Source organism: Myotis brandtii, unplaced genomic scaffold, assembly GCF_000412655.1.
Source record: "Myotis brandtii unplaced genomic scaffold, ASM41265v1 scaffold165, whole genome shotgun sequence".
In the NCBI taxonomy this organism is placed as follows: Eukaryota; Metazoa; Chordata; class Mammalia; order Chiroptera; family Vespertilionidae; genus Myotis; species Myotis brandtii.
Window position 1 is genome coordinate 2704333 of NW_005356042.1, and position 9911 is coordinate 2714243.

Here is a 9911-nt window from a genome sequence, read left to right on the forward strand (position 1 = left end):
TCTGTAAAAAACCAATAAAGTATATTTTGAGGGGGAAAAAAAAGGTCAAGGCACATGAACAAGCATTTTTACAAAGAAACATTAATGGCCTGGGACATGTAAAAATGTTATTATTAAAGACATACAATTAAATCAATGAGATCCTATATTTTGTCTATGACTATAAATCATCAAAGAGAATGTTAATGGCTCTGGCCAGTGTGGCTCATTTGGTTGGAGCATTGTCCCATACACCAAAAGGTCACGGGTTCTATTCCTGGTAAGGGCTCATACCCAGGTTGTGGGTTCAATCCCCATTTGGAGTGCGTACCAGAGGCAACCAATCAATGTTTCTCACATCGATGTTTATCTCTGTCCCTCTCCTTTCCTCTCTCTCTCAAAGCAATTTTTTAAAAAAAGGTCAAGGCACATGAGCAAGCATTTTTACAAAGAAACATTAATGGCCTGGGACATGTAAAAATGTTATTATTAAAGACATACAATTAAATCAATGAGATCCTATATTTTGTCTATGGCTATAAATCAAACAGAATGTTAGTTAATGGCATTAGTGAGAAGGTAAGGAAATTGGCAATTCCTATATGGTCAGTGGGAGAGTAGTTTGGTGAAAGCTTTTCTGAAAGGTTATTTGGCAATTTGCAATAAAAACCCTAGAAGTGTGCATACCCTTTGACCCACCTATTCCATTTCAGTCATTTATTTTAAGAAGATCATAATACAAAAAAATATAAGGAAATACATTATATTATTGTTTACAATAGCAGGAAAATAGAGAGAATTCACCTAAATGTCCATTTGAATGAGCCTCAACCAATGGTGAACAAATTCTCAAAATTAACAGGAAAAAATATGCCTAACATAAGTTACTGCCTTAAAAGTAACAGGATTATGACTAGGACTATTATTGGATTTTTTGACACCTTTTTTTCTTTAGTCTTCTTATCCCTCTAGGAGCTGAGTGCCTATTTGTAAGGATTGCACTATAATTTGACCATTAGTGCATAGAACTCTATCCACCCCACCTGATCTCAGGTGTTGATTAAAAATGTCTCCTTGGGCTGTCTGTTATTTGAACCGTGAATGAAAAGGGGCTCCTTAATAAATCAGTGACTGAAAGTAACCTCACAGAGTAATCTGATCACAAATTCCTAACTGGACAGGTCATGGTGAGTAGTCACACCCCACGCCTATAATTTCTTTAGTAAAAGGTTTATCTTAATTAAACAAACCCTGTCCATTGTTCTTGCGCCTCTAGGTTAGCACACCTTTGAAATGCCAGAGTAATCTTTTTCAGACCTCTCAGAGGCATAACCACCCTCAAGGAAGCCATGATCTTGTTAACTATCTTGTACCCAATAATAGAGATTTCCCCACCTTGCTTTCTCTCCCACCTTCATGTAATCTTCCTTATGTTCCCGTCTTAATTCCAAATTTATAAAAAGAACTGCGAAACTGTCATTCTCCAGAGCATTTGAGATCTTGTTTCCTGGTGTGTTGTCAGTTTGGCTCAAATACACTCGTAAAAATTCCCTACAGGTTTGGACATTCTGAACAAAACCAAAATCAGTTGTGTTCTTCCTTCTTTAAAAAAGAAATATACTTAGCTTTGGAAGGGATACATAACATGTTATCCTATATAATAAAAGCTAATATACAAATTGTCCGTTCGACCGGGAGTTTGATCAGGGGACAGGGCTGGCTGGCCAATGGCCTGCGACCCCTCCCCCGGCCAATGCCCCCCCACTGATGGGGGTGGGGCCAGCTGGCCAACCTCCCTCATCCCCTCCTCCTGCCAGCCCAGCCAGATTGGCCCCAATCAGGGTGAGCCAACCAGACCCCACCCGTGCATGAATTCATGCACTGAGCCTCTAATATAGAATATTATACTCCTAAGTTTAAAAAGTGATCTGATTAGATTCATTCTTCTGTATAAATTAAACTTGTATCAAATCCTACACATATTTCCTTTTTAAATGAGGATTTATACAATAAAATATATATTAAAATACATACATTTTAATGACAAGAGTTTTTTTAGAATAAGTGTGAATAACTATTTAATAGCAACAGAAGCTTATCTATAATAATAAAATGGTAACATGCTAATTAGACCGGAAGGCTGAACAGCAGAACAACTGTCTGGATGACCTTCCAGATGACCTTCCAACCTTCCAGACGAAGCCAGGGCTGCACGAATTTCATGCATCAGGCCTCTAGTGTTTTAAAAACCTTTCATATTTCTAGAAAGCATATATTTGCATCTGTAATACTGTATTTAAATATTGTAGGATCGGAAGCTTGTGAAAAATTAGAATTATAATATCATAGAAAATTGCCCTGCTGGTGTGGTTCAGTGGTTGAGCACCAACCTATGAACCACAAGGTCATGGTTCCATTCCCATCAGGACACATGCCCTGGCTTTGGGCTCAATCCCCAGTGGGGTGGTATGCTGGAGGCATCTGATCAATGGTTCTCTCTCATCATTGATGTTTCTTCCTCTCTCTCTCTCTCTCTCTCTCTCTCTCTCCCTTCCTCTCTGAAATCAATATATATATATATTAAGCCCTAGCCGGTTTGGCTCAGTGAATAGAACATCGGCCTGCAGACCAAAGGGTCCCAGGTTTGATTCCAGTCAAGGGCCGGTGCCTGGGTTGCAGGCTCCTCCCCAGCCTGGGCCCTGGTCAGGACTTGTGCAAGAGACAACCAATCAATGTGTTTCTCTCACATTGATGTTTCTCTCTGTCTTTCCCTCTCTCTTCCACTCTCCCTAAAAATCAACAGAAAAAATATCGTCAAGTGAGGATTAACAACAACAACAATAACAATAGTCATACAGGAAATCATGAAAAAGTCACCAATGAGTGGAAGCATCCCAAATGTCCATCAGTAGACAAATGGGTAAGCATATACATACAATGGAATGCTATGCAGCCTTCAAAAAGGAGAACGCTGTGCTAAGTTCAATAAGCAGTCAAAATGACAAACACTGTATAATCCCATTATATGAGGTATCTAAGTAGTTAATTCATAGATATAGACAGCTGAATGGTGGCTGGGGGTAGGGGAAAAAGAATTATTGTTCTAGTTCTGCAAGACATAAAGTTCCAGAGATCTGTTTTACAACATGTAAATATACTTAATACTACTGAACATGAACTTAAAAATGGTTAAAATGGTACATTTTATGATTTTATTTACCACAAAATAAACAGCCTTCTTCAGTTACAAAAGTCACAGATGATGCTGAGCTATTTATTCATTCATTTCATATCTATACACCGTCTGCTATATGCTAGACACTTTGCTTAATGTTGGGGTTAGATGGCGATTAAGACATTATTCCTGCTCTCAAGATTTTTCAGTCTAGCTGAAGACAGACACAAGTAAAAAGTGTGATATGGGCTGCTTGTGATCTGGGTGAATACCTGGTGCCAGGGAAACACAATGTAGGGGTGCTTCGTCTAGTCTTGGAGTGCTGGTCAAAAAAGGCTTCCCACCTTCTTGCTGGCGTACTACCGTAAGTATGAGTTAGCCAGGCCAAAGAGAAAGTAAAACCGGGGAAGAAGTCAGGGACATAGTGAGCAGCGTGGTATCATCAGAGTTTGTGGTCGGAGAGGGCTGAGGAGATTGAGGAGACTTAAGATGGAGGCTTGTCTGGGAGTTTGGATCTTATCTTGAGGTCAATAAAAAATCATGAAAACTTCTTAATGAGGGAACTTATATGTCCACATTTGCATCTTAAAGGATGGTTCTGGCCACTATAGTGAGACACAGATTGAAGGAGGGCAAGATCAGAGGAAGAAATATTAGTAAAGATTTAACAATAAGGAAGACTAAGAAATAAGTGGGAAGAGAATAAACCATGTGTTTAAACAATTTTTTTCTAGAATTGACTTTAAACAAGAGGAGATGGCAAAATAGTTTCAGGGAAATCTGGAGTAAAAGAGAGAGAGAGAGAGAGAGTGTGTGTGTGTGTGTGTGTGTGTGTGTGTGTGTGTGTGTTAAAGTGAGAGTGATAGGCATGTTCAAACACAGATAGGACAAAAAATAACTATTCCCTCAGGGGATAGGGCCAGATCCCACTTAATAGAACTTGGGAGGGGAACTCTCCTTCCATTTTAATAGGAAGGAAAGAGGAAAGGTGCTAATTTGTAGCTTCGCCACTAGGAACGTGAGAAGTTTCCGTATTATGGTTTGTTTTCACTCTGTAAAATAGAAGGGAAGTTCATTCTAGAGCAGTAAATGAAGAGATGGTGCTTTACGGAGCTGTTTAAGTGTGAAATTGGAGCTAAGACAATTAGAAAGAGAAAATTCTCTGGAAAAGTGAAACTTCAGAACAGCATGGGGCCCAGTGGAAGCTGGAGAGTATCGTTCTGCCCAGTGTGTTTTTGTGGTTGTTTCTATGGAGCCAAGCTCAAAAGACATTTCTTTAGAATCAGATCTAGGTGCTCTACCTGGACCCAGCCTGTGCATCCCTAGACCACTCCATCTAGACTCAGAATACTTAAAGATTACTTAAACACTTGTCCTTCCAGAAATCAAATATAGTATTCAGTTATAGCTATTAAAACAGTATGATATTGGGCCAAGTTTGACAAATAAACCAGGAGAACAGAATAGAAAGCCCCAAAGCAGAGATAGTTGTATGAGGGAATTTAGAATGTGGCCTTTTAAATTACATGGGGAAAGAAAGGATCCGTTAATAAATGTGACAGTTGCTATTTGTTAAATGCCTACCACACACTATTCATGAATATAAGTTCTAGATGAATGAGGGATCTAAGTATAAAATAATTTTTTAAAATCACTAGAAGAAACATTTTTTATAAACTGGAATTGGGGAAGTTCCTCCTAAACAATTCATGAGACCTAAAATTCCCAAAAGAAAATATTAACAGACTTGGCCACATACAGATTTAAAAAAAAAAAATCTGCATGACTCAAAAAGGAAAAAGTTTAGGATAAACTACAAACTGGGAGAAAATATTTATAACATATATAACACACACAGGGTTACTATTAATATAAGAGCTTTTACAAATCACATCTACTGCTCTGCATTTGTCACTTTTATTATAAAGTAAGTGTCTATATATGTATGGATCTATTTCTAGACTCTGTTCTGTTCCATTAGTCTATTTCTCTACCCTTGTGCTAATACCACACTGACATTTTATAGTAACATAATGTTTTTATATCTGATAGCATAAATCTTCCAAATTCATTTTTCAAAATGAAAAGTAAAGCAATTAGTGATAATGTCCTTTTTATTAAATTTGATAGGTATATATTTGTTATATCATTATTTATAATTCATATTTTATAAATATTAATTTATAGCTGCTCAATATTCAATAACATCATAATAGTAAAAAACCTTTATGTGCTTAATAACAGTATCAAAATTTATAAAGGTAAAAGCTATAAATATAAGGGGAAATATACAAAACCACATTTTTAATGAAATACTTTAATATACATCTTATTCTTTGACAAGTCAAAAAGATAAATATATTTAAAGACATAGAATTGAAGGAGCCCATATGGTTCAATAGCAGACAAAAACTTTAAAGCAGCTATTATAAATATGTTCAATGAACTAAAGAAAACCATGCTTAAAGAATTAAAAAGCCCTAGCCGGATGGCTCAGTGGATAAATCATCAGCCTTCAGACTGAAAGGTCCCAGGTTCGATTCTAGTCAAGGACATGTACCTCAGTTGCAGGCTCAATCCTCAGTAAAGGCCGTGCAGGAGGCAGCCAATCAATGATGTTCCTCTCTCATCGATGTTTCTGTCTCTCTGTCTCCCTTCCTCTCTCTCTAAAAAACAAATAAATAAAAATGTATTTTTTTTTAAAAAGAATTAAAGAAAAGTATGATAACAATGTTGCATCAAATAGAGAACATAAAGAAAGAGATAACATTACTTAAACAGCTTGGCCAGTGTGGCTCAGTGGTTGAGCATCTGCCCATACACCAGGAGGTCACTGGTTCGATTCCCAGGGCATATGCCCGAGTTTTGGGTTCGATACCTAGTAGGGGCCGTGTGCAGGAGGCAGCCGATCAATGTTTCTTTCTCATGTGGATGTTTCTCTCTCCCTCCCTCTTCCTCTCTCTCTCAATATCAATAAAAACATATTTTTTAAAAATTACTTAACGGCAACACATAGAAATTTGGGAGTTGAAAAGTACAAAAATCAAAATAAAAACTTTACTAGAGAGGCTCAACAGAAGATTTGAGTTGGCAGAAGTAAATTTAGTGAAATTGAAGATAGATCAATATAGGTTCTCCAATCAAAAGTATCGAGAGTACAAAAAGAAAAGAAATGAACAGAGCCTCAGAAAAATGTGAAACACCATTATATGCACCAAAATATACATGATGGAATTAGCAAAAATAGAGGAGAAAAGAGACATTAAAAGTATTTGAAGCAACAATGGCTAAAATTTTCCAAACTTAATAAAAACACACACACACACACATTGGCATATATAATCAAGAAGCTCAACAAACTTCAAGTATGATAAACAAATAGATCCATACTCAGACATATCATAGTGAAAATGTTGCAAGTTAAGACAAGATAAAATTATGAAAGCAGCAAAAGAAAACAATTCATCAGATACAAGGAGTCCCTAGTAAGATTAACAGCAGATTTTTCATCAGAAACAATGGAGGCCAGAAGCCACTGGGATGGTATATTCAAAGTGTTGAAAGTAAAATATTGTCAAATAAAAATCTTACATCCAATAAAATTAGCTTTTAAAAATAAAGACAAATAAAGACATTCCCAGATAAACAAAACCTGAAGGAATTTGTTGATAGCACACCTATCTGACAAAAAATATTCATACAGAAAGCAAGTGACCCAAACAGTAATTTGAATACACACACATACACATACACACACACTGGTAATGGTAATTATATAGTAATTGCAAAAGACAGTATATAATTTTGTATTTCCCAAACTGATTTTAAAAACAATCCTATATAATAAAGAGCTAATATGCAAATTGTCATCACACCCTCATGCCATCACGCCATAAAGGCTCAGACACTCAACACTGGGGAGAGAGAAATGGGGACCAGCCAGGCACAAATGAGCTCGCAAGAAAGGAATGGGGACCAGCCTGGCTGCAGCCGGGAGAGGGACAAGCCGCCCGCCCTGCTGTCACAGGCGCCAGCAGCTGCACCTGCGCCTGCGCCTGAGGCCCCAGAGAGGGACAAGCTGCCCATGCTGCGGTCCCAGGTGCCAGTGCCTGGGGCTGTGGCCCGGGAGAGGGACAAGCCTCCCGCCCCGCAGTCCAGGGTGACAGCAGCTGGGGCTGCAGCCTGGGAGAGGGACAAGCCGCCTGCCCAATGGTCCTGGGCGCCAACAGCTGCTCCTGTGCCTGCGGCCCAAGGGAGGGACAAGCCGCACACCCCGTGGTCCCAGGCGCCAATGGCTGCACCTGCAGCCCAGACAAAGCCGCTCACCCATGGTCCCTGTGGCTGTGGCCAGCCCGGGCAAAGCTGGCCCAGGTCCTGGGTGTCTGCAGCAGGCCAGAGGGAGGGAAGCCCGGGTCCCGGGTGCATGTGACTGGCTGGAGGAGGGAATCCTGGGTCCCGGGTGTGGGTGAGGCAGAGGCGATTAGGGGCGATCAGTCCAGCAGGGGAGCAGTTAGGGGTGATCAGGCAGGCAGGCAGAGGTGGTTAGGGGTGATCAGGCAGGCAGGCAGAAGTGGTTACGGGCAATCAGGCAGACAGGCAGGTGAACGGTTAGGAGCCAGCGGTCCCGGATTGTGAGAGGCAGTCGGACATCCCCTGAGGGGTCCTGGATTGGAGAGGGTGCAGGCTGGGCTGAGGGACCTCTCTCCTGTGCACAAATTTCGTACACCAGGCCTCTAGTGTATATATAATTGTAATATATAGAAATACAATGTATTTTACAACAGCATTATGTAGAAGAAAGGTTGGAGCAAAGCTAAATGGAATAAGAAGGATATAAGATGATAACCCAAATTGATAGTAACAAATGAAAAGAATCAGAAAGGGTAAGTAAGGAGGTAATATAACAACTACATAAATATATACTTGCTTTCCTTTCTTCTCTGTTTCTCATATACATAAAACTATATAATGCATTAATTATAACAATGAATTATTAGCTTTCAAGTATATAGAAACATAATATTTATAACAATAATAGCATTAAGAGGGGATAAGTGGAGCTATTAAGGAGTAAACTTCTATATTTCATTGAATGTAAGTCATTATAAATCTGAAGTAGATTTTGACAAGTTAGGCTGAAATTAGAATATGATGACTGTTGTACAACTATGTAAATACTAGAGGTCTGGTGCATGAAATTTGTGCACTGGGGGGTGTCCCTCGGCCCAGCCTGCACCCTCTCCAATCTGGGACTCCTCAGGGGATGTCTGACTGCCAGTTTAGAGGATCGGGCCTAAACTGGCAGTCGGACATCCCTCTCACAATCTGGGACCGCTGGCTCCTAACTGCTCACCTACCTGCCTGCCTGATTGCCTCTAACTGCTTCTGCCTGCCAGCCTGATCACCTCTTAACCACTCCCCTGCCAGCCCAATTGCCCCCAACTGCCCTCCCCTGCTGGCCCGGTCCCCCCTAACTGCCCTCTCCTGCCAGTCCGGTCGCCTCTAACTGCCCTCCCCTGCTGGCCTAGTCCCCCCCAACTGCCCTCCCCTGCAGGCCTGGTCGTCCCCAACTTCCCTCCCCTGCTGGCCTGGTTGCCCCTAACTGCCCTCCCCTGCCGGCTATCTTGTGGCTGTGGGTGTCACCATCTTTGAGGGTGGGGCAGTCAATTAGCGTATTCCCTCCTTATAGGCTGTGGGCGCTGCCATCTTTGTGATGGTGTGAGGGTCAATTAGCATATGCCCTCTTTATTAGATAGGATATCAAGAATGTGAAACATTGAATTGTATACCTTAATTCAGTGAATTGATGGTATATGAATTATATCTTAACAAAGATGTTATTTAAAAAGACATTCAAGATCTGAATAGCAACATATAACTGATTTAATAGGTAAAGTATATCAACACTCCTAGTATATTGACTAAAGAACATACATTCTTTTCAAATGTCCATGGAACATTCACACACACAAAATTACATTAGATAATAAAGGAAATGTGAATATAGTCCCAAAAGTGGAACTTCTATTGTCCACAATGCAATAAAAGTAGCTGTTAAATAAAAAAGATCAACTAAATAATAAAATAATTTATAAATCAAAAGAAAAAGTTTTTTAAAAATTCTTTTGAATTAAAAATACAACTATCATATGACATAGCAATCCCTTTTCCAGATATTTATCCAAAGAATATTAAAACACTAATTCAAAAAGTATATGTACCCTTATGCTCATTGCAATGTTATTTACAATAGCCAAGATATGGAAACAACCTAAGTACCTGTCGATTGATGACGGGAAAAAGGTGATGTAATCTAGGTAGACAGATGACTGATAGATAGATAGATAGATAGATAGATAGATAGATAGATAGAGATACACACAACACAATGAAATACTACTTGGCCATAAAAAAGGATGAAATATTGCCATCTGAGACAATATGGGTAGATCTTGATGATATTACGTTAAGTGATATAAGTCATATGGAAAATGGCAAAAACTATATGATTTCACTCATCTACACTAATAAAAGAGAAACATGGTAATTGGCGTACAACCGCTACCCTTCCCATTGGCTAATCAGGGCAATATGCAAATTAACTGACAGCCAAGATGGCGGCCGGCAGCCAGGCAGCTTGAAACTAACATGAGGCTTGCTTCCTTCAGTTACGGAGGAAACCAACGTTCCCTGCCTGCCTTGCCGGCCTCTGAGCCTGCAGTTTGAACATTGTAACAAACATAGAAGCTAAAAAAAA